This window comes from Mobula birostris, chromosome 12 (assembly GCF_030028105.1).
Source record: "Mobula birostris isolate sMobBir1 chromosome 12, sMobBir1.hap1, whole genome shotgun sequence".
Taxonomy (NCBI): domain Eukaryota; kingdom Metazoa; phylum Chordata; class Chondrichthyes; order Myliobatiformes; family Myliobatidae; genus Mobula; species Mobula birostris.
In genome coordinates this window covers 29,268,035-29,291,722 of record NC_092381.1, presented here as the reverse complement: position 1 = coordinate 29,291,722, position 23,688 = coordinate 29,268,035, and the positions used below count along the sequence as shown (strand labels likewise).

Sequence of the window (23,688 nt, the reverse complement as noted above, 5' to 3'; positions counted from 1 at the left end):
TTTGGGATGTGGGAGGAAATGTTCCTGGTCACAGAGGATGTGTCACCTCTACAAAGACAGCACTGGAGGTCAGGAACGAACTTGGTTTGCTGGAGCTACAAGGCAGCAGCTCTCCCTGGGTCGCCCATCTCTACTGGTCAATAAGTATAGTCAGCTAAACTACCAGTAGTTCCATTTACTGGCCTTTGAGATACAGTATATTATATTTCATCTAGCCTGAAGCCTTCAGTACGAGCACAGATAGGGTAAAGGCAAGCAAGCTTTCTCTGCTAAGGTAGGGTAGGACTACAACCAGAGGTCATAGGTCAAGGGTGAAAGGTGAAAAGCTTAGGGGAATATGCAGGAAAGCTTCTTCATTCAGATAGTCATGAGTGTGTGGAACGAACTGCCAGCGCAAATGGTGCATGCAAGCTCAATTTCAACATCTTTTTTAAGAAAAGTTTGGATAACTACATGGATGGTAGGGGTAGGGAAGGCTATGGTCCTAGTGCAGGTCTATGGGAGGAGGTAGTTTAAATGGCTTGGCAGGGACTAGAAGGGCCAAAGAGCCTGTTTCTGTGCTGTTCTCTTCTATGACTTTGTTTGAATACTTCCAGGTTCACAGTACTTTTCATAAATGATATTGGGAGAAAGGAATTGAACATGCCCTTGCTTAAAACTGAGCAATAAACTGGCATATCGATGCTCATGTCCACCTTGACGTCAATCTCCTTCCAGTTTTATCGAACCTTTACACCCCGTTGCTATTTGACAGAATTCCACATTTGCTACACATTTAGATTTAATCTTGCACAGGCATTAGATTGAAGATTTCTAGACTCACTCAATGAACTCATTCTTACAAATTTAACGGCTTATTGATCTTTCGCCTCACTGCCAATGTGCAATTATGTGCACCTGCACGCATCCCTTAACAAGAACCTGAGCAATCAGTGTGTACAGAGAAACAGAGACAGACACCCATTGTTTACACTGGCTTCAGTAATGCTTGGCCTTCCTCTGACTTCCCCTTTTGTTCACAGGTACAGCAGTTAAGTTACTGGACTAATTTTCAGGAGGCTCACAGACTAATAATTCGTAGTCCAAAGTTCAGATCCCAACCACGCAACAGTGGAATTTAAAGGACTAGTCATTAGCAGCAAATGCCACAAAAAGCATGAGACTGTCAAAAAAAAACCTGGCTTGCTCATGCTCTTTAAGAAAGCAATTGGCCCTCATACAACCAATGTGGTTCACTCTTAAAATGCCCTCTGAAATCGCCTGGCATTCCAGTTGTTCAATGACAATTAGAAATGGGAAAAGAGTGTTGACCTTCCCAGTGATGTCCTGATCCTGGAAAAACTGTTAACACCTGCTAGAACATACACAATTGGGTTATTGAACACCAACAAGGCTGTATGTTTATCATGCATTTACACAAGTTAGCACACCAAAACATTAACAGCCCCTTAATAAAATGGGTGGCTTGGTAGCGTAGCCAGCAACCCTGGTTCAACTCCCCGTCATTGTCTGCAAGGAGCTTGTACATTCTTCCTTTAACTGCTTGGATTTTTTCCAGGTGTTCCAGCTTCCTTCCACATTCCAAAGACGTATGGGCTAATAGGTTAATTAGTTGCATGAGCGTAATTGAGCGGCGTGGACTCAAGGGCCAGAAGGGCCTGTTACTGTGCTGTATCTCTAAAAATAAATATATAAAATACAATTAAATTGTTCACCATAAAGATCAACCCAGCTTCTGAAGGCCGAGCACCGTTTTATCATGTGCCCAATATTCAGGCCAAGTAACCCTGTAAAATCTATGTAACCTAGCAATGCATCTCCCACAAAAACAAGATTAGATTAGATTCAACTTTATTGTCATTGTGCCGAGTACAAATACAAAGCCAATGAAATGCAGTTAGCATCTGACCAGAAATGCAAAGAAGATTGTTATCTATAAAATAACTGTGAATAAAAAGTGCTACAGCACACAAATATTAAAGTACTGAGACAGTACTATATAGGTGCAATACTGCTTAGCGCTGTGACGTGAGGTTCAGCAGGGTCACAGCCTCAGGGAAAAAGTTTTTCTTGTGCCTGCTGGTGCGGGAGCAGAGGCTCCTGTAGCGCCTACCGGATGGGAGGAGAGTAAAATTCCATGGTTAGGGTGAGATGCATTGTTGATAATGCTTTTCACCCTGCCCATTTATGGTAGATGTTCTAAATAGCGGGCAATTGGGTGCCAATAATCCATTGGGCAGATTTCACCACCCACTGGACTGCTTTGCGGTCTGATACGGGACAATTGCCATACCGCACTGAGATGCAGTTGGTGAGTATGCTCTCAATGGCACAGCAGTGAAAGCCCATCAATGTCCTGGGACTGAGGTGAGCTTTCTTGATGCTCCACAGGAAATAAAGGCGCTGTTGTGGTTTTTTGATCAGGATGGAGGAGTTCAGGGACCAGGTGAGATCCTCGGAAATGTGGACACCAAGGAATTTGAAGCTTGATACACGCTCCACTACAGCTCCGTTGATGTAGATGGGGACGTGAGTGTGGCTCCCAGCATGCCTCAGGTCCACTATGATTTCCTTGGTCTTCTGGGTGTTCAGGGCCAGGTTCTTGTCGGCACACCACGTGGCCAGGTGCTGTAGGCCGCCTTGTCATCCCCTCTGATCAGGCCAACCACCGTGGTGCTGTCTGCGAACTTGATTATGGAGTTAGAACCATGTACAGGAAAGCAGTCATAGGTGAAAAGGAAGTACAGAAGAGGGGCTCAGCACACAGTCTTGAGGCACGCCGGTGTTCAGGGTGAGAGTGGAGGAGGGGAGATTGTCTAACTTAACTGATTGGGGTCTGTTAGTCAGAAAAATAAAAGAGCACCTGGGTAGAACCAGTGTTAATTCACTTCCACTGTGCTAAACCACTGCCCGTCAACGAGTGAGCCCAAGTGCTTACTGAATCCGCGAATGCAGCCTGCTCAATTTCACTTTAAATTAGAAAGCTGGTTGGAGTGTGGAATGCGATAGAAGGCACACAGTGTTTGCCCGCACTCCAATCCACAGCCAGCATGCCAGCTGGGCAAAAGGGGGCAGCCTTCCTCTGAACTTGTTCACAATGTTCTACGTGAAAATCTCCTGCAGATGTCACCTCAGTAATAAAGGCCACACGCCCTCAGAGAGTGGTCAGGCCACATCAGCCTCATTCCATCAATTCCAGGCACTGGATTCAGGATTAATCTTACCATCTCCCAAAAATGAAGAAATGACATTATTTTGTCCCTCATAAAAGAGTATAGTTAAGTTCCCAGCCCCATTTCCAGACACCACCAAAGTACCAATCTTGTCGGAGTACAAACATGGGTTTGAATCAAGGTTAGGCTCCCTCACCACACGCTATACCCATCACTAAAGCATCTGGGAAAGTTCAAAAGTCCAGCAGTTCTTCCAATCATTAATCCCACTCCATGGAGCGAGGCAGATGCTTCTCCCTCTCTAAATGCTTTTTCTGCCAATAGCAGAGTGCTGTGCAAGCTATTTGCATTGCTAACACTTTTGAGGGTACAGATACAAAGTTAGATTTTTAACTGTAAAATTTGAAATTCTGGAAATTTACTGACAAGAGAATTGCAAGTCCCAAAGCACAGCTGGAAAATGCCAGAACTGTTACAGGACCTTCCACCAAAATGTTGAAACCATACACGCCCCAATGAAGGGTCCCAGCTCTGAAATGCCAACTGTTTATCCTACCATAGATTTGCCTGACTTGCTGACTTCTTCCTGCTTTTAGAGGACAGCTTTTGGCAAGTGCCTTCGGCCTTCAAGCTACCAAAGCTTTCAACTATAAGTAATTTATTTTTCCACATATTTGACATAAAAATACAAGTTTGCTGTTTCCTTTAAATCTTCCGAACAATGCAGAATTTATTCCTCCCATGCTTTTCTCTACAATGCAGATTCTTGATTCCACTGCAGCCCACACCACTGCCTTCACACCAGGACCAAATCCAGACAAATCATCAGTTTACTTGACATCTCCTCTCAGTGAACAGATACCCTGACCCTCGGGGAACTCCCTCACAACCACTCATCCCCGATATTCATTACGCACTGGTAAGGGTGGCACAACCAGTAACGCTGCCGCTTCCCAGTGCCAGATCCCCGGGTTCGAATCCTGGCCTTGGTCTATGCGCAGTTTGCACATCTTCTCTGCATATCCCAAAGACCAGCAGTAGGGCAGGTTAATTGGTCTCCAAGTGCGTGCAGGTGAGTAGCCTAAGTTGGGAGGAGTTAAAGAAATGGTGAGGGAGGGGAGTGGAATTTAAGATTAGTATAAATAGGCAGCTGATGGTTGGTGAGCCAAGGGTCCCACTTCCATGCTATGTCTAGAATCACTATGACATTGATATTTACATCAAGTGGCACTAAACTCAGGTGAAATGTGATTGACATTGATTGACGGTTGAAAAGTGCACATCACATCCATGAACTACTGTGAACCATCAGCAGTAACACAAGTATACAACCCAACAGTCTTTCCTCACAGCCCGGCGTGTCCCTTCGTCCACCATAGCAAAAAGCCAGGTGATTAACTTCGGTTCAGTGAGGGACACAGAAGATTGCACTGAGCAGCAGCAGGCATGCTTTAAAAATGAGGTGCCAGTCTTCTGAAGCTGCAGAACAAGTCAGCATGCAAGAGAGAGAATTGAATATCTCACAGGCAATGGAGATCAAAGCTCTCCAGGCCTGCAATATCAAATGAAAACCACTGATGTTGGAGTCTAGAGTAACACACAAAAAGCTGAAGGAACTCAGCAGGTCAGCCATCATCTGTGATAAAGGGTCTCAACCTGAACATCATGTGACCATTTTCCATCACAGATGCTGCCTGATCCAATGTTCTTCCAGTTTTTTGTGTGTTTCCGCAATATCTAGCAATGAATAGTGGTGGACAATCAGACAGCAAATGGAGAGGGTGCAGTCTTCAACAACTCCCTTATTCTCAATGGGGTGTATGGGGTGTCAGGGAGGGGTAGCACCTCTGGTGGGGGAACATGTCGCGTCCTTTTCAGGGCGGTTAGTCCACCTTTGGTCCCCACCTGGCACTCAGCTCTCACCTGTGGCTCCCCATAGCTGTTTGCATGCGACAGCGGCCACACCCCGGGCAACGGCTTTGACAAGCCGGCTAAACCAGGTGAGGGTAGCCGACGGGTCTCAAACCCTCGGTGAGATAGGGAGTTGTCTATCCCAGCATGTGAAGACAGACTCCGGCGGATTGAGCGGACGAGACCAATGGATGGTCCAACAGTCAAGAAGGCGGTCTGTGCAAGCGTCATGGAACGTGTAGAGCAGGACAAGACACAGAAGACGTCCTGGTCATCCACTGCGTCTAGTCCCATCTCCAGCCGTCCAGACTCTGTCTTGCCACTGGATCCTGTTGGGAATTGGGACGGGAGAGTGAGGCTGATACTGTGCAACTCTCCCTCACTTAAATCCAAATCACGCGCTAGTCTCGACACCATCATAATGGTGTCGAGGTCCTCATCGACGCCAACGATGGACGAACAACAACATATTCTCAATGATAACAGGAGCCAGCATGTGAAACAAGAAGCTGAAGCAACTACATTCAGCAAGAGGAGATAAAACATTCTAGCAAATTCCCAAACCAGAGCATAAACCAGTCCCACAACATCTCGGGGCACAACGCAGGAATGTGAATTTCCTCCATTGGCCTGGTCTAGGGTGGATGCCCTATGTTAATCTCTGTGCCAACCAGACTGACAAACATCATCTCATACATCCACTGCCTCCACCACAACTTCAAGGGGTTTCCAACCGCTGCAGATATCCAAAGCTGTTCCAGCAGCACCTCTAATTCAGCAAAACGAGGGCAATGCTGCCTCCAGAGTCAAACCTCTTTCAGAAATATGTTGCTGCTTTTTCCAACGTCGGACCAAAATTTTGCATCTCCTCGTCCAGAGGAATTTCCCCACACTGACCGGTGGCCCACTGAGCTGGACCCATCACAAAAGTGGACAATACATTTCAGCTTCACCAATGACATCGAATTTTCCCCAAGTGAAAGATTAATCAGAGGCAACAAATAGACAGTTCACAGAACTGCTGCCTCAAGGAAGCAGCAACAACCCGAGTTCAGTCCTAACGTCTGCTGGTCCTGTCTGGAGTCTGCATCTCCTCCCTGTGACTAGGCGGGTTTGCTCCAGGCACTCGCCTTTCCTTCCACATGCTTGAGTTGGTTGGTTAATTGACCACTAAAAATTGCTTCCAGTGTGCAGGCGAGTGGGGCGTGGGGCAACAAAAATGAGATTACGATAAATGCATCTTAATGGTCATTGTGAAATCCGTAGGCCAAATGAGTCCAAATTGCTCCCTGGAGGGGGGAGAAGATGGTGGCACGACTGCAGCGTGCACGGCCTCTCCGGTGATGAATATCTGTTATCTGTCAAGTAGGGGACCGCGCACAATTCTGATTTGATGGAGACAGACGTGAGAGCACAGAGGAACATCTGGAAAACTTCTGAAATGCCCGCTTTGCTGCTGCTGCTACTGTGTGGTAACCAGAATCTCCGGAGCTGAAGGCCCTGAAATCCTCAGCTTTGCATGTTTCAGCGGCCGGGGAGAGGTCAAAGGCGCTCAGGAGGCTGTATCGGAGAGGCTGGTCGGTAACTCGAAGTTTTCGGATGGATGGACTCAGTGTCGGCTGTGGTCGACTGCTTCCAAGGCATCAGCAAGTTGACGGTTCCTGGAGGTTTATGGCAGGAGTCTCTCCCTTTTGCCGCCTGCTATCGGGGAGTCGGGACTCGATCGACTCGGGACTTTGAGACTTTTTTTTTTACTGTGCCCATGGTCTGTTCTTCATCAAATTATGGTATTGCATTGCGCTGCTGTAACTATATGTAATAATTATGTGGTTCTGTCAGTGTTGGTCTTTGGTCTGTCCTGTTTTCTGTGATATCACTCCGGAGCAGCATTGTGACTGAGTGTTCTCATAATCTAATCTAAAAAACTCCTTGCAGTACAATATTTGTCCCCCCCTCCCTCCCTCCACGCACAAGCGTACAGACACAAAATGCAGGAGAAACTCAACAATTTAGAGAGCATCTATGAAGGGGAATAAACGTCAACATTTCAAACTCAGACCATTCAGACAGGAAGGGGTAAGAAACCGGAATAAGAAAGGGGGGGAGGGGGGAAGAGGAGGAAGAGTACAAGTGTGAAGGTAATGGGTGAAGTCAGGTGAGGGGGCAGGTGGGTGGGTAGGGAAGGGTGGATGAAGTAAGAAACTTAGAGTTGATAGATGGCTGAAGGAATCTGACAGGAGAAGAGTTTGGATCACAGGAGAAAGGGAAGGAGGGGCACCAGAAGGAGGATGGCTTAGACGGACAATGTTTTAATGATTTCAGTTTGGAGATCATCAGCCAGAGACAGTCTCCCACCTCCCAGCAGGATTAATAGTCAACTTGCTCATGAGTTTGTCAAGGCCAATCGTTGCCATTGGACACTAATCAGGAGACATACTCCATGAGAGGCACCAGTGAGATCAGAAAGCTTTTTTTTAAAAAACCTGCTGAAAAGCTATGCCAAAAGGTATCCATTTCTATAGTTAGTTATTACCTCAGCCCATGTCCTGTATTTTTAATAACTCGGGCAGCTGGGCTATGACAACAATTAGGGCATTGTCCATGTAACAGAATAAGCAGCATTCTGACAGAACAGAATAGAGCCAGGCCTAGTCTTCATTGTTATGAGCTGAAGCAAATAAACCTGGTAGCAAAACCAATGTGCATGGGTTGGCCCCAGTTGCAGTTTCCTCATAAAACTTAGGAAACTTTAAGAATGTATACGAAAACCATCATCACCTGTCGGAAAGTGTGATGCGAACAGATCTAGTGGCTTACATAATGAAAACTGAATGGGGTGCTGGCAAAAATTATAGTGTTGCAGCACAAAATATCTAGACAACACTTTCAAGCAAACATCACTGACATGATGGGCCAAACATCCACACCCTTTGCGATATGATGAAAAGCTCTGATTCGACAGAAATCTCATTAAGTTCAATCAGCACAAGAAATGATCAAAGCAGCAAATTACCCAATCCAGCATGATCGTGGTTGTTTACACCACAGTTGGAATGGATGTTACAGCTACATTACAAGTACAAAATGTGTAATAGCTTCAAAGTACATTTATTATCAAAATATGCATCCATTATACAACTTTGAGGTTTGTTTCTTTACAGGCAGCCACAAATCACAGAAACCCAAAAGACACCATAAAGATTGTCAAACACTCAATGTGCAGAGAGAGGGGAAAAAAGCAAATCATGCAAACAATAAAAGCAAGCAAATAGCACTTAGAACAAAAGTGAGTCCACAGACACGAAGCCCGGAGCAAGGACTTTAAGAAAACCTAAAAGAGGCTAACAAGAAATAGGAATAATTTTACAATGAGAAATCATGAAGCAAGCTTTGAGGGTTGGCGAGAGTATGAGAGAACAGAGTTGAGGCAATGTGAACCTTCCAGGAAATGAGACTTATCAAAACTCTGCACAGTAGATGATAACTCCATTTAAACATATTTCAGCCAGACCCAAAATTTAAAAAGCACAGATCTGATATTGGAGATTAAGATTGGCTTTATTTGTCATATGTTAAAGATATCCGTTAGTCTTGCGAGACCATGGATCTGTGCCTGGAAAGTCTTCACTCTCCAGGGCGCAGGCCTGGGCAAGGTTGTATGGAAGACAGGCAGTTGCCCATGCTGCAAGTCTCCCCTCTCCACGCCACCGATGTTGTCCAAGGGAAGGGCATTAGGACCCATACAGCTTGGCACCAGTGTCGTCGCAGAGCAATGTGTGATTAAGTGCCTTGCTCAAGGACACAACACGTTGCCTCGGCTGGGGCTCGAACTCACGACCTTCAGGTCGCTAGTCCAATGCCTTCTCATACGTACATCAAAACATACAGTAAAATGTGTTGTTTGCATCAAAAACCAAAGACCAAGGACTTTCTTGGTCACTGTAGATGACCATGATTTCTTTTGGGCCTTGTCATGCCCTTTGTTCTCCATGAAGCATTGCAAAACCATCTTCCATAACCACCTGGGTGTGTAAATCGCTGGATTTACACACCCAGTCCACCGCAGCTAACTTCACGCTACGACAGGCATGTCCCTTTCTCACCAGGGTATGAGGTCTGCAAGCTACCCTCACTCAATTTAGCCCGTGTGTCAAAGTGGTGTACCAGCTCGTGGTCACTGTTGCATGCAAGTAGCTACTTGAAGCCACAGATGAGAACTGAGTCAAAATTATTAGAAACTAATATAGTTTTATTGTAGCAACACACATAAAAGTTGCTGGTGAACGCAGCAGGCCAGGCAGCATCTCTAGGAAGAGGTACAGTCGATGTTTCGGGCCAAGACCCTTCGTCAGGATTAACTGAAAGAAGAGCTTGTAAGAGATTTGAAGTGGGAGGGGGAGGGATAGAGCCAAGAGCTGGACTGTTGATTGGCAAAGGGGATATGAGAGGATCATGGGACAGGAGGCCCAGGGAGAAAGAAAGGGGGGGGAACCCAGAGGATGGGCAAGGGGTATAGTGAGAGGGACAGAGGGAGAAAAAGGAGAGAGAGAAGAAGAATATGTGTATATAAATAAATAACAGATGGGGTACCAGGGGAAGGTGGGGCATTAGCAGAAGTTTGAGAAGTCAATGTTCATGCCATCAGGTTGGAGGCTACCCAGACGGAATATAAGGTGTTGTTCCTCCAACCTGAGTGTGGCTTCATCTTTACAGTAGGAGAGGCCGTGGATAGACATATCAGAATGGGAATGGGACGTGGAATTAAAATGTGTGGCCACTGGGAGATACAGTAGTTTTATTGTACTGTATTGGTAGTGTTCTAATTTGTTCTGCATTTCATTTAAATGCATAATTTGTTACTCAGTTAAACAGTAGTTTATCTTATATATATATAAATAAATAAATAAAACTTTTATACCTTTATAACAACTGCCACGAACCTTTGGCCAATTGGGGCAGTGAATTAGGCCAAAATCTGGTATGTACCAATCCACTGTAAATGCAGTTCTGTGGTTAGTCATCTTGCTATAGCAAACAGCAATTAATCTTGTTTCTGATTAAGTTGACTATATTTGCCATGACAATGCTGCTTTCATTTGCTTCGCATGGCCACTACTGGTAAAACTGCACTTTCATCCACAGCACCAAATGCTTCAAGCCAAAAAACCAACTGCACTTTTTGAAGTGGGCTGCATTCCTCTCAGCTCAAGAGTGTTCACTGCTCACCATTTATAATTGATTGCCAGGCCACAGAGATAATCAAGGTTAACCATAGAACATCAACAGAAGTTGCAGCTAGGACAGAAGTCAAAGGGGGTCTGTTGTATTTTGCAACATCAAACCATTCAACTAGTTCAAAAGAAGACACGGGAGTCCAGGTTTGACTTTGAGTTTACAGTTGATGTTTCAGGCCGAGGTTCCTCATAAAAACTGGAAAAAAAAGTTGAGAAGTTAGAGCAAGAAGGTGGGGGGGAGGGGTGGAGGAAGTACAAGGTGGTAGGTGATAGGTGTAACTCGGATGGGGGAGGGGCAAAGAAAAGGAAGCTGATTGGTGAAAGAGATGAAGGACTGGAAAGGGGGGAACCTGATAGGAGGGAGTATAAGACCAAGGAAGGAAAGGAAGGGGGAGGAGCACCAAAGGACAATACTCCTCCCTGCTTAGCTACAAGCTCCAACTCAATGTAGAATGCATCTCAACTACTTACAGAGCATATTATCAACAAAACTACTATATACAGACATCCACATTAGTAAATTTTAAATTTTCCATTTCAGGCCTAAAAACTTAATTGCTGCATAGGATTTCTTACTTTTTTGGAATAATGCCTTTCATTACATGGGTGATGATCCCTCTGTTTGGCAGATGAGACTTGTTGCTGTGAAAACAATCACAAGTTCTCGGGCCTCCTCCATGGTGTTTGTAGGAGATGGCCCTGAGGCTGCAGGGATTTGTTCTGACAGCTCTGGACACCTTTCCTCTTCTTTTAGTTTGTGCATCTTGACCTTGGAAAGATGCATTTAGCTCACTGGAGTATTCTATTATTAATCGTTTTATTGCTCCGTTTATGATCTGAACTCTCCTCTTGGTTTCCTCGTCCACAACATGTGACTATTCGAATTTTCTGTTTGTATCTCTTGTCTCTTTTCTTTTCAGCCTTCCATTCATCTAGCTGGGATTTGGTCTTTATGTCTAGTTTGACAAGCAGCTTTTTGTCTCCCACTTAAACTTCCTGCAATAACCTTAATGCACACAGTAGATTTTGTTTCTTTATACTCACAAAAGACGAGTGCTTGCTACTTTCCTTAAGCTCCTTTATCTCTCATCTAGTTTTAAACAAAACCACACTATGCCTGATTAACATATCAGAGGCATTCTCAGATCTATTACTTGCACCAACTGTTGCAGCTGAACCATTGCTTTCATCACTTTCACACTTCCTCTGAACAACAAGGCCTTCCCTTGCTTTCCAGCCAGTGGGACAAAGGTCGGCACGAACACCAGTTTGCCCTCTGGGGCAATGGCTCATGGTGTTCAGCATGGAGACAGCTGTGGCATCACCCAGTACTTTTCTTAATTCGATTTCACTAGATTCTGTGGGGGGGGGGGAGGGGGTGGGGGGGGGGGGTGGGGGTGGGGGGGGGGAGATGTGGCATGCAAATTGTGGATGGATCTCCAATCAGGTGTTCTTGTTGAGGGGTTATTCCCGGTACCAGTTACCAGATTAACCAAAATTAATCTCAGAGAGAGAAGCAGCTGGATTTGAGCACTTTTTAGATTGGATATTATGATCTCAAAGTTAGGGACAATATTGACATATTAACAATTTGGGATTTAGTGCTATTTACAGGTAATAGGTGAGGACAGGAGAGGAAATACACTGATTTCCACACAAGAAATAATGACAAGAAATGGGAGTCAGGGCTGGAGCTCAGTTGGAAAATCTAGTGCAGAGATATATTAGCCACACAGACAGGGAAGAATCAGATCATGTACGATGAACACAGAGCAAAAGTGTTACTGTTGGGCACAGACCAGATATTATTAGCAACTTTGAAAAATGGTTGCCTGTGGTTTGGGCAGAAAATAGTGAAATTAATTAGGAATGGAGATGGTGGGAGAGGTGCTCCAAAGTCACAGGAGTACATACAGAGCCTGAAGCTTGGTGCAGCCAATGCTAAGTTTCTGTGGAGAAGGACCACATTACAGGCACCTTCTCATACAGCACATGGAGAGGCAGAGGTAGTGCGGGGGTGATGGGGTGGGGGGGGGGAGCCTCAAACAATGTATTACCCCAGGGGTCACAGGAGTGGCATCATGCTAAGCTTATTTGGCTTTTTAAAATGTCTACACTTCTGATTGTAACTGTTACGTTTTGTAAGGCCAAAATATAAACCTAATTGCAAGGAAAAGATGGAGCCAGGAACGAGCATCTAACTTTGGTTTTTACTTTAAACAAGGTGTGCACGTATCATGTGGTGGCCCTCAAAGTGAATGCAATTCACTTATTTTTACATAATCCTGTAATGAATTATTTACACAAAGAATGCTTACTCAAATTTAGAAGATTACTCAAATATTATTGAAATATTAAACACACAACAGTAACTACCACGAACATAGATTATTTTTTGCCCCATTTCTTCCTTGGTATACTTTTCATTCTGAATAAAGTATATTTTTGAAATAAAATTGTACGATTGAAGGTGATGAAAGTGAAGGGTAAAACCCATCCACTTTGAGTGTGAGAGTCAGAACCCAACCTTCATTTAAATCGCAATGTTAATCAGCAAAGCTAACTCAAATATAACTTAATGTGAAAGCAACTTAAACAGTATCCTGCTTTTAAAATTTTCCACAATCCTGCTCTACATTTAATTGAAAGTCTCACGATGCACATCACAACCTTGTGATCTGTGATGAAACAATGCCAAAGTCTGTACAGATCAGTGAAAGTGCTTCAAACATTTACATACACACTGGACTGCGGTGTCTTGCCACCACTACAATAGAAGTACAAAACGGACACAATGTCAGGTTGCCCTACAACTGCAGCGATAACGTGAAGCACTTCAATTTAACATTGTTACTCCGGTTCTACACTGTAGAATTGTGAACTAGCCCAATAACATTAAATGTAAGAGTTTCTGCACCACGTTGTCTCAAAACGTATTGTTCCAAAACTGAAACCATCCAATGACAGTCTGTACAACACCAAGTTTAGCATTAGTACAAAAGCAATTGCTTTGGTGTTAGCTGTGCCATTGCAGATGCAGCAGGGTAGCATACATCCTCCCCAATGGGGCAAGGGTTTTCAGCCTTTCACTTCCTATACACAGGTCAAACAGCATCCAAGATGTTTGGGTTGCCACTGGCATACTATGCCATATGCCAAAGAACAATGAGCCAAATCACATGTGTACATTATGAGCCAGATTCACATCTACTTATCACATGACTATAGAAACATACAGTGAAATATGTAACTTGTGAGAACAACCAACACACCCGAGGGTGGGCAGGGGGCAGCCCGCAAGTGTCGCCGCACATTCTGGCACCAACATAGCATTCCCACAATAGAACATACCAAGCAACAAAGCAGTAGCAAAACAAGCCCCTCTCCTCCCTGTTTCCCACCCACACTAATGCAGTCCTCTAACACCAGCAGGCTTGTGGAACCGCAGACATTGGACCCTTTGACTTCCCCAATGGACTCGCAGAGAGTCACAGACTTGGGGTTCCAGCCATCGGGCTTCGATCAACCTTCGCGCTTCGACGTGGACTTCCAACTGGCCGACTAGATCAAAGACAATGCTAAGTAACCATATCCCCTCATTCTAAACCCAATATGTTCCAAATGCATCACACTCACAGCAATGCATCTCTCATTGTTTGGTCCTTTCTATTACCCTCAGTAACTTCAAAAGAACTAGATGCTTGTTATCATGGCCTGCGTATCTCCATTCATCACCAGGACAACTTGTGGATATAAACTTATCTGCAACGTCTCTCAAACCCACTCAAACTCAACTATCAGCCACCTCTAGATGGTTTAACAAGTTCTTATCTGAATTGAGAAATGTCTATTTTCTCAGAGAGCACATGAAAGAACACGGCATTTGTACTTAGCGCCCCTCCCTCATCCCTTTCCATTAACTTGGCAAATAGAAATTTCATGCTTCTAAAAAAAAACAACACACTCTGTATTCAAGTAGACGGCAAATTTTCCACAAAACTCTCACATAGCAAGTTTTTGATACAGTTCTCACATATGTTACCACAGGTTGATTTAGATTTTTTTTAAATTTTAAATTGTTGATAAATGGAACAAGTTATCAAATACTTGTCCAGTTGTGCCAATCTATTCAACTGATAAAGAAATCATCCAACATGAATCATAAAATTAAAAAAAAATGTCACTGAGAAGTGACTCATTCAAAGGAATGAGATTTTACAAGACTTAAAAGGAGTGGTATCTAATCTATTCTGCCTCCCTTTACATCACTCCCAAATTAATAATGGTCCTCCCACTCCCTTTGCGCTGACTAATTCTAATACACCTTGATAAAGTGCTTTAGGTAACTGGAACAAAACAGGCAGGTCACACAACTGCCCGTCACTTACTTCTGTGGGTTTTTTAAAAATACTTTTAATGATTGATTTAACCAGTTAAATTAATCATTAAGAGTTTTAACCCCCCCCCCCCACAGAATCGCAGATTTTAAAATTGGAAAACTACCTAAAAAGCCATACTTGTCTAAACAAAAGTCACAAGTGTGCTGGGAAGAGAACAGCAAAATAGGTGAGATTAAGGTAACTTTAGATTCGCCTGGCAAATGACAGCCAGGTAAAGATTCATCAGTACTTGCTCCCACCCTCAAAACACTTCTTACTCAAAACCCACCATACACATAGCTGGCACCTGCCTAGAAACCAAGGGTTCTCATGCTGCTGCATTAACTGGGCATAACTGGCAAGTGACAATGCCAGACCTTTAAAGAACTACCCTCTACTAACATCTAGACAATCAATTTCACCGGCGATGACTAAACTGTTGATAGCTGTAAAATAAGAGGGAAGGGCTGGCTTTTCGGCCTCTTCCATTAGTCATCCATAAGGTGGACAATGTGGACAGCTCAATTAAATATGAACTTTACCTCAAGGGTGGCTAGTAGCCTCTGGTTAAAAAAAAGTGGAAAATAAATAGGAAGGGAATAAATCAGTAACCAAGATTCCCACAGCTGAAAAATAAGAAATAGTAACACACACAAAATGCTGAAGGAGGTCAGCAGGCAGCATTTATAGAAAGGAGTAAAGTGTCAGTGCTCCAGGCCGATTTCCAGCATCTGCAGAATCACGTGTTGAGGAAGTCATCAATGTTAAGCGAAGATAGGATAAAACTCTATCGTGGTTTCTTCCACCTCAAGAATATGCCACTGAACCCCACCACCCTACTTCAGGCTGAAAGAATTGGACAGGTCCAGAACGTGACCCTTGTAGGTACAATAAAATAAGACACTGAACCATACAGCATCTTCTGAAGGTTGCAGCTCAGAAGCGGAACTTCCTGTGCTATCTAGGGGCAAAGTACAAGTGCCAATCGGAATTGCTATGGGGAAAGATTAGGATTGAACTTTTCAAACTCTCTAATCAAGCCCCACTCCCCTGTCATTAATAGCTGTGGTGAAATGAGTTTCACAATACATCCTTCCTGTTAAAATCTGTTGGATTATTTGGTTAATCTTCAATTTTACAGCAGCAGAAATATGGGGATGAATACATTTATACAGTTTAAATTTTATCACGCACACTTTGAAATAAATTATATTTATCCTGCTCATTTAAAACTGGAATGTGCAAGAAGTGAATTTAAAATGGCAACAATCCAACTAAAATCTCCTTGGAAGAATTAAAGAATCTTACAGCCATTCATTATTCTGAAAGAAATCAAGTGCATGGCATCTTCTTTTTAGAGTTATAAAATAATTTAACTTTTCATAACTTTCCTTAATCTCTTTAAAGAACTACACAAAAATACTTCTTTAACTTTACTGCAGACAAATTGGTGCATTTTATAAACATCATTTGATATCTGTGAGTAATCAAAATTGCTCACTTAATTTAATAATAACACCATCTGAAAATTTGGAATTTATGCCAAGTGCAGGACACTGGATTAACTGTGTCCCTGAAAATAACCAATTTTGACAAGCCTTTGAACCAAAGCAACCATCATCATATTTACATTGAAAGCTAGTCCTTTATTCTACAAGCTCTTTATAATTTTATCAACAAGCCTCATGAGAATTTAAAAAAATCTAAACTGGTAATATCCAATGCATTATCAATATATTATTACCACAAAAGCTAATAGTAATTGCTGTTTACAACAAGTTGATCACGGTTTTTTTTTTAATTTAAGTTCTTATTTTATTTGCCACCATGTTAGGTAGTTTACAGATTCCACGAACAGAGAAGTTAAGAGTCAAACAGCTGCTCAACTGGTGCAATTTCAACAGCCAAAATATTACAGTCAGAGCTTCTGCTATTTCTTCCTTAATATCCTAACATTTAAATCATGTGGTATTTTCACACATTTCAGTTCTTTTTCCAGTTACTTCACTATTACCCAACCAGCTCTTCCATCACATTTATATAACTGTGGTCGAGCAAACTCATGGCAAATTATTCATCTTTTCCTACAGCCACAAGATCTCCTTTTACACCCCTTATGAATCCCATTTCTAATGCCTCATAAAATAAAAAGTTACTTCCTTCAAGTCAACCAAAAGCCTTTCATAATTTTGCTGGCCTTTTTAATCTGCTTTTTAAGCCATCAGTATCTTTCATTAACCCAAACTCGATTTGTAATGTGCTTCAATCTAATTGCAATATGATTAAAAAAGGCCTTATTATTTATCCCAAAGGTCTTTTCTGAGAATGTACACAGAACTGGCAGTGATGTTTGCTACTTAACTATTGCATGCAAAAGCACTTCATACAAGTACAAAGTAACACACACAAAATGCTGGAGGAACCCAACAGGTCAGGCAGCATCTATGGAAAGGAATGAAGAGTCGTTTCAGGCAAGACCCTTTATCAGGGAATCTAGTATCTGCAGACTCTCCTGTGTTTATCATACAAATCCTTTATCATCTCATAATACAAGTCCTTTATATTCTCATTCTGAACGATGATATCTCCAACAGTGTAGCACTCTTTGTACAATACAAAGGTGCCTGCTCACAAGAAAATCAATTTAAAAAATATTGTGTTACAACATCTAAGAAATTGGAGGAAATCAGGATTTCTGTATGTGGTAATGCAGTATGTGGTAATGTGGTATTTACATAGAAAGATCACATCTGTGGTTGGAAGTTTAAAATTCTTCATCAGTACAACAGAAAGAAAAAGTGCCATCCAACATTAAATTCCTTACAAGTATTTAACATCTTCAGGTCTTTACAGGCATTGAGCAGTAATGTTTTACATTCATGCCAAATATTGCTCATAGCCTTGGAGTCATAATTCTTCCACACGTGAACCTGTTAAGCAACTATTAAACTTTGAATGAAAGAGGAGGAATGAACAGAGAACACAAATAGACTAATCAGGAATAAGTAGATAGTAGTCAAAGAGAAGGGCATTCAGGCAATTGACAAAAAGAAAACATCATTCACCTCGGGTCAAGCATTAAGCCTGAACTCTTTAAAGAAATCTTGCAAACCCCATATCTCGGAGATGTACTAGCCAAAAAAAGGAGGAAATCATTTAAAAATATAAAAATGAAATTAAGCTTGATCCATCCAGTTTACTTTTAACTGCCAATCACCAGACTGGCTTTACAACTTCTTGCTTTAAAGCATACCCGACAAGGCTTCCAGACAGCACCAAAGAGGTGATGGACAATCAGCAGCTGAGTCAGCATTACGCAGCTGGACACTGGCTCTACAATGAATATCCATCATACTGCAAGGTACTAATTCAACCAACAACGTTGCCCTTGCATTAATAATTCAGTATTTACTGAGATACATCATGGATTAGACCCTTTGAGTCATGACGCCTAGCCTGATTATGGGACAATTTTTACAATGACCAATTAACCTATCAACTGGTACATCTCTGGTCAGTGGGTGGAAACCAGAGCACCCAGAGGAAACCCACACAGTCACAGGGAAAACATATAAACTCCTTACAGACAGCTCCTTAGATTAATAACACGGTTAAACGTGTTAACATTGATATCACAAAGTTAACAGCAGATCATACTCTGTCGCAGAAAACCCCGAATTACGTTTAATGACAAATCTCAAACTTTGAATGTATGTATCCCAAATGCAAGGAAACACAAGAGGCAGGCTGGAGAGAGTGCACAATGTCCTTTTTATGGTTTATCTCCCTATTGCAAGTTAACAAGCCTTCTTGTGCTACAATTTCACACCTGAACAACTGGTACTTCACACTATGTTATTAATCTAATTCTTCAGGAAAACATTGTACAGAAGATCCAAATTGGTCTGTTGCATCAATCCTAGTTGAAGAATTATTATCATTTTCCAACTCATGATCCAGAACTTTGAAGTTCAGAGCATTTCAACAGCATTCCCTCCCTGCCCCCAAACTCTCCCCCCCCCCAAAAAAATAGCATACACACAAACCAACTTTACCTCCGCCAACTACTCAGATAAAATAACCAAACCAGGACTAATCAGGTTCCTCACACTGAAGCCTCATTCTCCATTCACTGCAGCTGCAATTACAATAAAGGCAGGGACATTTGTACACAAACATTCTATGACTTCAACTTTCTGGATCTATAGGGATGCAGCACCAGCCAGGAATTTCCACCTTTCTAAGGTGCCATGTCCATGGGAAAAATGGCCTATATTTCCTGACTGAAATTCTACAGTTCTAAGCCACACTGCTCAAAGTTGCTAGTTAACTTACAGTTCAGATAATTAGTGCTAACCCAATTGTGACCTAAAATGAAGATTCTGTTAAAAGTTCTTAAATGACAAATTAATTAAAAAGATCAGCAAGTCACATGTTCTTCACATACTCCAGTATACAATCACAGAGGAGAATCAGTCAGTACATCCAATGAGAGGCAATGATAGGGTAGATGGGCAGAGTCCTTTTCTAGGGGTGGCAAATGGCAATGTGAAGTATTAGTAAGCATAGCTTCAAGGTAAGGGGGAAAATCTGAAGGAGATTTACATAGAAAGATTTATTTTGGAGAAAAAGAGTGATAGGTGCCAAAATATGCTGCCAATAGGAAATATGTAAACAAATACAATGGCAGTGTTTCAGAGGCATTCAGGATGGCACGTGAACAGGCAAGATTGGAGGGATTATAGATAGTGTGCAAACAGAACAGAGTAGAATGATGTGACACCGTGGTAGGTAGAGACAGTGGGTCAAAGGACCCAACCCTAAGTTATGCTGTTCCAAGACCAATTGGCCACCAAGAACATCGATTCAAATCCTAACTCGACAGGTTTTTAATTCGAGCAATATTAACAACATTTGCGTGCATCTTTTGTAAAAGCCAGACTATAAAGGATGCAACTCCCCTCCCCATCCCAAATGAGAAAAGATTAACGCCCCATTAAAGTTTAGTAATAGCCCTGAAGCTTGGTGCTGTGACATCCAAGGGGGCACTTTGAAATGAATGACTTCAAAATTAGATTTTTCAAGCAGTAAAGCCGGAAATGCATTTTTTGGTGAAAAAAACTCGAAAGCTCCTTCAGCCATTATGGAAAAAATTTCTGACATCTAACTCATGCGTCCGGTCGAACCTTGTTTACAGAAGTAGAGGCAAAAAAAAAAGCCTGTTCACAGAAAACGCAACTAAGTAAATTTTCAAGTTATTTTCACGGGGCTAAACTATGAGACAGGTTTATTCCGAGTTTCGCAGTCCTATTTAGCATGAGTTACACACACGCACAAGTTTAGAAGTTGTGAACCCGCGCCCATCATGCTATGTGGTCCACCCGACTGAGTGGAACCGAGTAGTAATTCACTCCCCATTCTCGCCCCGCACGAAGGCTGAGACTCGGGGGGAAAGGAAGAGAAGGGAGGGAGGAGTACTTTCCCCCCTTTCAACCATTACTCACCCGAGACTCTGAGAGTTGTTGGAGTTCGTACAAAAAAGACAGTCACAAAGTTAACTTCTCCTCGCCCAACCCGCGGATCAGCTGATGGAGCGACAGCCCCTAAACTCAAGGCAGATCAGCGCCGGTTGGATAGAGAGATGAGATCAGTGGTGGGGAGTGATGGCAATCTGAGCAGTCATTTGTTAACGCGGAAGGTGGAGAAAATGTTGTCTGAAAGACCACCTCAAAACAACGGCGTAATTGGCAACTTGTGACTGAATTTGACTCGAGAAATAGATTAGCAAAGAGGCGGAGAGCTCCCTTTCTCGTCAAAGGCAAACCTTAGTGCTGAGTAGAGTTCGGAACGGGGTTTAACCTTTACCACTTTCCGGGATAGGCGATTGCGCGTTCAAACCCACATTTCCGTGAACTTTGCGGCACTTCCGCGCGGACCCCGGTGCCGCTTGGTCTTTCATCGTGCGGCAAAGGTTCATTGTATAGAAAAGTATCTAGGTGTCGGTAAGCGATGAATATCCAAATGGGATAATTCAAGGTCACAGTCACTAACTTTATAATAAACATAACCTCCTACAGAAACAATAGGGCGGCGATACAAATGTGCATTCAATTCTGGTCGCCCCATTGTGGGAAGGATATGGAAGCTCAGGAGAGGGTGTAAGAGGTTTATCCCGATGCTGCCTGGTTACACACAAAATGCTGGAGGAACTCAGCAGGTTGGGCAGCATCTATAGATAAAATAAAAGAGTCGACGTTTCAGGCCGAGACCTTTCATCAGGGCAGTGTGTGCTATGAGAAGATGTTGGACAGACTTGCTCTGTAGTGGAGGGTGAAGTGTATACGATTTTCAGAGGCATCGACAGAGTAGGAGCTGGTATCTTTTTTTTTCCCCCAAGGTCGAAATGTTTAATATTAGAAGGCATATGAATTGAAGGTGAGAGGGTGTAAGCTGTGGAGATGTAGGGAGCAAGTTATTTTTAAATGGTGGTGGATATCTGGAATGCACCGGCATTGGGGAGAGTCAGAGGCGGCAAATATCGGAGAAGCGTTTTAAGAAGTTGTTAGATGGGAACGTGAATATGCAGGGTAAGGAAGGATATGCGTAGGAAGAGGAACGAGTTTAGTTAGGCTTTTACGTACTGGTCGAATAAGTTGTGGACTGAAATACCTATCGTGTGCTGTACTCACTACTGTCCTACATTCTAGATGAAGGGAAATCCATAGACTCAAGAGGTACAGTTGCTGAAAGAGATGGGCAAAGTGTCAGCATTGATTATGAAGGCATATAAAACAGCAATTAAAATAGGAAATTGTAATTTTAACTACATGTCCCTAGTATGTATCCATTATATTACTCCGAGACAAGAAATAGCAGACAGGCAATAAAAAAAAGCCACAGTGAAGGTAATAAATGGAAACAAACAAATCAAATGTTATTCCAATCATACCGTAACTCGGTAGACGTAACAACAAAAGGTGTTCAGTTATGAAGTGGCAAATAACAGGATGAGACCAAAGATATTCTTTATGCTGTGATTGGTTCTTGTTTCCCGTTCGAAATATTCTCCTTCAGAAAACGTCATGCATCAAGTTTCCCTAGGATTTGGAAGGAAGCCATTTTGCTTCAGTAATCTCATTCCCACTCTCTGTCTATGCAAACTACTCTCCGCAGATCCTCATCAACTTCCTCAAGAATATACCACTCTCTACATTCTAAGAGCAATTCACTGTGATCAAATAGTTTATGCTCAACCCAGATAATAAGTTACCCAATTTATCTTATCCAACTGTAACTTATCCAAAGGTCATGAGAAAAACATTCTAAAGATATGCCTCACTTTGATGGTAATCAATACAATGTCGTGCATCTATGAAAAGTCTATATTGAGAGAGGTTCCAAAATCAAAACTTAGGACATTTCACTTCTCCTCGTGTCTCCCAGTTAACATTGTTCCATGTTAACCATGGCAGCCTTTCGCCCGTTACTTTTTCTCCATCAATTACCTCCACTTTGTTTTGACACCACACAGTCCACTCTAATTTCCTTGCGTCTTTCAGTACGACAAGCTTCCATCTTTAGATAATAAACAGTCCAATTCCAAGGAATTGCTACTGCACAAGTGAAGAAATCTCTTCTCATTTCCATTCTGGCTGCATCACTGTCTAGTATGGGAACTGTACCTCCCTAATCACAGGGAGTTTCTCCCTTTTGCCGCCTGCTATCGGGGACTTGGGAGTCGATCGACTCGGGGACTTTTGAGATCTTATTTACCGTGCCCATGCTTTGTTCTTCATCAAATTATTGGTAATTGCTTTGCACTGCTGTAACTATATATTATAATTATGTGGTTCTGTCAGTGTTAGTCTTTGGTTTGTCCTGTTTTCTGTGATATCACTCCGGAGAAACATTATGTCATTTCTTAGTGCATGTATGCATTTCTAAATGACAATAAAAAGAGGACTGAATGTTCTCATAATCTAAAATCTAATCGCAGGACTCTGCACATCTGTAGTTGTGAACTTCCCGTGATTCAGGACATTTACAAAGACAGGTGTATAAAAAGGGCCTGAAGGATCATTGGGGACCCGAGCCATCCCAACCACAAACTGTTCCAGCTGCTACCATCCGGGAAACGGTACCGCAGCATAAAAGCCAGGACCAACAGGCTCCAGGACAGCTTCTTCCACCAGGCCATCACACTGATGAATTCAGGCTGGTTTGAGGGTACTCTATATTACGTTGACTGTTCTATTTATTATAAATTATTATGAATTACTATGATTGCACATTTTGCATTTAAATAGAGACGTAACACAAAGGTTTTTACTCCTCATGTATGTGAAGGATGTAAGAAATAAAGTCGATTGAATTCAATACACGTCCTTTATTTTCAGATCATGAATCCTGACCTTAGACTCCTAGCCAAGCAACAATTCTCAGACACCTCCTTATAGCTACCCCTCAAGGAGGACCCCACTCCATACCATCAAAGATCTGTCTCTGAAACTATCACTGACCTCATCTAGTCTGGAGAACTCCCAACCACTGCCCTCAAATTTATAGTTTCCTTACTCCATACTGTTCACTTCTACCTCCTACCAAAGAGTCATACTGTTTGGGTAGGCATTGAGTCAGAGTGCCAAATCACTCAGTCGAATTCCAAACTGCACGCCACAGGCTCCAACAATCTCCAAAACTCAATCAAGACAAAAAGAAGAATCAGAAGGCATAGAAAAAGTGAAATAATTGAAGAGATAGGCTATCAGACTTTGACAAATTTCTATTAGATATGTGTTGGAGAGCATATTGACTGGCTGCATCACAGTCTGTTATTGAATCACCAATGCCTTTGAATGGAAAATCCTGCAGAAGTTACTGGATATGGCCCAGTCCATCACAGGTAAAGCCCTCCCCACCATTGAGCATATCTACATGGAGCGTGTTCAGAGAAAAGCTTCATAGTCAAAAACTTTGAAGTTCAGCAACTGT

At 42.6% G+C, this 23,688-nt stretch overlaps 1 protein-coding gene across 2 annotated transcripts in view; it reads right to left on the bottom strand.

Annotated features, from left to right (window-relative positions):
* Positions 1-20,569, bottom strand: part of LOC140205816 (very long chain fatty acid elongase 1-like) — a 99,144-nt gene extending 78,575 nt beyond the window's left edge. For both annotated transcript variants that reach the window (XM_072273535.1, XM_072273536.1), the window contains exon 1: positions 20,202-20,569. The gene's annotated coding sequence lies outside the window, so the exon portion shown is untranslated. The remainder of the gene's footprint in view (positions 1-20,201) is intronic.
* Between the last annotated feature and the right edge of the window lie 3,119 nt (positions 20,570-23,688).